The sequence below is a fragment of the Gavialis gangeticus genome, unplaced genomic scaffold (genome assembly GCF_001723915.1).
Source record: "Gavialis gangeticus isolate Ggan-Ray unplaced genomic scaffold, GavGan_comp1, whole genome shotgun sequence".
Taxonomy (NCBI): Eukaryota; Metazoa; Chordata; order Crocodylia; family Gavialidae; genus Gavialis; species Gavialis gangeticus.
This window is the reverse complement of record NW_017729028.1, coordinates 10044986-10049333: the sequence shown is the minus strand read 5'-3', so window position 1 is coordinate 10049333 and position 4348 is coordinate 10044986. Positions and strand designations below refer to the sequence as shown.

The following is a 4348-nucleotide window of genomic DNA, read 5'->3' as shown; positions in this document are numbered from 1 at the left end:
TCCAGATCCTACCCTTGCTCTCTTTTTCCAAAAAATCAACTACCGCAGTGGATGTTGATTTGCCCCTACCACTTTCTTTCCCCCTCCCCTTCCACCACACCAAACTTACCAGCTGGAGGCAGCTCTCCAAGCCGCTGACTATGCTCCTCACTGCCTGAGTGCTGCCCTGCGGTTGCGCGCAGCATGGGAGTTTATCGGCCAAATTATTGGCCCCATCAGCTGATATCTGATGCAGCCAGTTTTCTTATATAGTGGTACTGATCTGATATTGGACTGATTTTTGTATTGGTACACTTCTGCCACCCACAGACCCCACATCCTCCCCCCACGACCCCTTCCTTGCAGGCAGAAGCTTCCCTCCCCACTTACCTAGCTGTCTAGTCGCGCAGCTCCACAACATGGAGTTGGAGGCACAGAGCTTGTAGCAGTTAAATTATGCTAAATTATGCAATTATGTGCATTAATACCTTTTATGCACAAAATTGTGTGGGCACATAATTGCATAATTCCCCAGGGTGTAATTTAAGAAATGACATACTGGGTGAGACCAAGGATCCATCCAGCCCTGTATCCAATCTCTCACCTTGGCAAGTAGCATATTCTTTAGAGCAGTGGTTTTCAACCTTTTTTTGTTTGTGGACCCCTAAAAAATTTCTAATGGACGTGTGGACCACTCTGAATTGCAAGTGTGGTGTATTTACATATGTCTGACTGATCAGAGTCATCTTTCACGAACACCCTAGACCTAGGAGTCCATGGACCACAGGCTAAAATCCACTGCTTTAGAGTATAAGAAATAGGGCAGGAGTAGACTGATCAAGTTTCTGTATGTCGCCATACCTTTTCAGTTACCAGCAGTCATAGGTTTAGGGAACTACTGAGCTGGGAGTTCATACTGACTGTTGGGGTTGGTCCTTGATGAGCCTATCCTCTAAAAGCATGCCTGATTACTTTTTGAATCTAGTTATGTTCTCTTTTATAGCATCCTGTGGCAATACGTCCCTCCAGGTAATTTAATTTGCATGATAGGTTTGTAGTCTGTGCTTGAGTTATATAGAACTTCAGCTATTACAGTAATTTGGAGAACTTTTAATTCTGGGAGTTCCAGGTGAGTGATTATAATGAATTTATTTTCATTTATTTATTTATTTATTTTACAGGATGGCCTGAATTCATTGGTTCTTGATCTGGATTATCCAGCACTGAGGAAAAACAAGAACATAGATAATTTCTTAAATAGATGTAAGTTGCTTTTATACATCTCTGATGCTGATATGACTTTAGTAAAACAGCCTTTGAAGTGAAATGACCAGAAATACAATATATTACTCATTTACACTTTGCCATCACCCTGAGCTGTATACTGTACATAAATTTTTTTCTCAGTACAGTCTTAATATCCAATTGCTCTTATGCTGTTTTATTGCTAAAACTTTAGTATACAGGTTTCCCTCACCAACCACTGGGGTCAGGTTCCTGAAAGTTCCTGTGGTTAGCAAAACCGTGGTTGGCAAGACAAAAGGCTTACGGGAAAAATAGCAGGTGGCGGGCTGGTGCACAGCCACAGAAAACCATTGTTACTTAGAAATGTAAACTGTGGCAGCCAAAATGCTATATAGAATATTAAGCGTGGATTCTCAAAACCATGGTTGGCAAAACCGTGGTTGGCGAGGGAAACCTGTATTTGTAAGTGCCATCTAACACTTTTTCTTCCCCTACATGTCTCTCAGGTGTTATTACTGAGGTTTTATTGTATTCTGTAGTAAATAGAATGCCAGTATATGAAGCAACATATTATTATGAAATCTTACTATATTTATCTTTTTGGTTATGCCAGGAGTCCTTCTACCATATTCAAAAAGCTTTCAAAGCCCTGTAGTTTGGCTACAAGGTCTGTTCAATATGCATCTTTGAGGTCTTGTCCACATTTAAATAATTTTTCTGAAAAGTTCATTGTGAACATAATTCTGGAGTTTACTGAGCACTTCTGTGCCTATGTGCATTGCATTGGATTAACTGTAACTTGCATCCACACACTCTTTTTAAAGCGACTTATTTGGCTTCTTTAAGTTGCAGCAAGTAATTCTCCTTGGAACAGGAGTGACTAATTTTTGCAATGCATTTATTGCTTTAGGGTTGATATAGATGTGTTCATAACTACTATACCTTTGGGAGTCTTTGGGCTGCTGTACTATACTGTGTTGCTTCATACCTAACTCAGGCTGTCTGGTGCCTTCCATTGCTTGCTCCCCATTCATTCTTGCCTAGATGTTGACTATCCAGTTAAATGCTAGCTCTTTTTTGATACCAGGTAGTAATGTGTTCGTACACTTTTAGTTGCATGTTATGGCAGCCCTGTTTCTCATCATGTGCAGGCCTCTTTCATAGCTTTCTGTAGAGCACCTGGATTGACACACAGCGTTCTAGACAGAAACCCATCTCTCTCTGGAGAAGTCACTAATGCACTAATCTATGAGAAGTTGCTAAAGCTAATGAAGAAGAGGGGACACACTTGAACTTTACTAGTACTAAGTCAGAATAAAGGAGATCCATGAAGACAAGTGTGAACTCTGTAATTCTCACTACTTGGGATTGTATTTTTGTAAATGATGAAGTACCTGGGATGATAAAGTGGGTGTCCTAGGCCTTAGGGTAAGTTTATGATCCCACATGTATTGTAGTCGTCAAGAAGAACTAACTTGTTTTTGATAGCCAAGATCCAATATAATTTGGCAGATTCAGACATTCCAATAAGGCTGTTTGCCTTGATGGTTCCTTGTGTAATTGCCTTGAAGGGAAGTTCCATTAACAGCCAACATGAAAATGATATAGATAAGAGCTGTACCAGAAAGCATCATGAGAAATGTAATTAAATCCCCCTATGCATTATGTATTATGATATGTTTTTCCAGGTAGTGGCTGTCCTCTGCCAAGTTGAGCAGAGCTAGGAGACTCTCTCCATCTGCTCAGCATTTAATTTTCTGTCTCACCAGGATGCTCAAAATAGCATCTGTGCCAAAGACTTAAAGCTTTTAAGTTTTATTTCTCATGACCATTGGCCACGCTTACTGCCTCTGTCCCCCTTCCAGGGAGTGGGGAAAGGGTGAAATGCCAAAACACTTGTATGTAATGTGCCAGTGCTGGAGATTTACTTTCATTACTTCCCATTGTCTTTTTTTTAGATCCATCAAGAACCATTTTTTTTCTTAACTATTTAGCTAGAGATACAATCATTAATAAGTCTACAGTGATACATGTAGTATTTGTACAGGGAACACAGTAGCCTTCAAATATTCCATGATTCCATCATTTCTTGCATCCCCCCCTTTTGAGGAGGACATAGGAAAGACTGTCTACTATTTATTTATTTATTTATTTATTTATTTAATTATAGATTTATACTCCCAACAAGGCAGTTTACAGTAAGAGAAAAAATAACTTACAAATCATGTAGAGTATTAAAATGAGTTATGAGTCCAGTGTCTTGGGAAAGTCTATACTACTTTTTTATTACTGTCATAATTTTAAATGTCATCTAATTCATGTATTAATCAGTAAAACTAAATAGTGCTCACTTGTTTGAAAACTATCCCATGTGTGACTACGTGGACGTTAACCCCATTTACTTCTGTGATCTCAGAACCATTGTGTACAAAATTGAGACTTAGTCCTTCCACTCCCATCTCTCATCTGGCTGATACAAAACACAGATGATGACTTTTTCCCCTCAAGCTTTGAGCTGCCATGACTGTAGCTTAGGTGTTTCCTCCTTGGTCCGATGGAGAAACTGGGATGTGCCAGGTTCCTTTGAAGGTAGTTTTTAACCCAAACCACTGACAAAGACGTATCTTTTATTCTTCTGGAAGGTCAAAACTCCTTCTCTGCCCTGTAGGTCAGGGTATAGGAAATCCCAGTGTCATCATTAAGAGTTTCCTTGGGGAGAGGAGGCAGTGAGTGAGCCACCTCCTACCCCTTTTAACTGGTTTTTTTTCTTGTGTGTGTGAGGGTTATGGAGTTGTCTTCCTCCCCGGTTGCAATGAGATGAGAAGTTTTGGGGGGTGTTTTTCTCTCATCCTGCTTAAAGTCATCCACATTTTCACAGACCTCAGGCTGTCATGGAGCATCCCCTTCCTCCTTGATTGTTGGTCCTTCTGCAAACTCCTAAGCAGTTACTTAATTTTTTTTAGGGTTTTCTCATTCTTGTATATGTTGGTGGCAGTATTCCTAATTGCCTTAGTTTCCCCAGTCTGGGGTAGTTTAAGCAGCTGTGGCAGGAATAGTTGTCTAAGTTTTCCTACATCTGATGGGAATCTCCGCTACAACAGTGTTCCCCACTGGGTATAGACAA

At 40.2% G+C, this 4348-nt stretch overlaps 1 protein-coding gene across 2 annotated transcripts in view; it reads left to right on the top strand.

Annotated features, from left to right (window-relative positions):
• Positions 1 to 4348, top strand: part of ROCK2 (Rho associated coiled-coil containing protein kinase 2) — a 213445-nt gene that overhangs the window by 78969 nt on the left and 130128 nt on the right. The window contains exon 2 of one of the 2 annotated variants that reach the window (XM_019520753.1): positions 1161 to 1242. The exons of the other annotated variant lie outside the window; for it this stretch is intronic. The gene's annotated coding sequence lies outside the window, so the exon portion shown is untranslated. The remainder of the gene's footprint in view (positions 1 to 1160; positions 1243 to 4348) is intronic. 2 annotated transcript variants of the gene reach the window in all.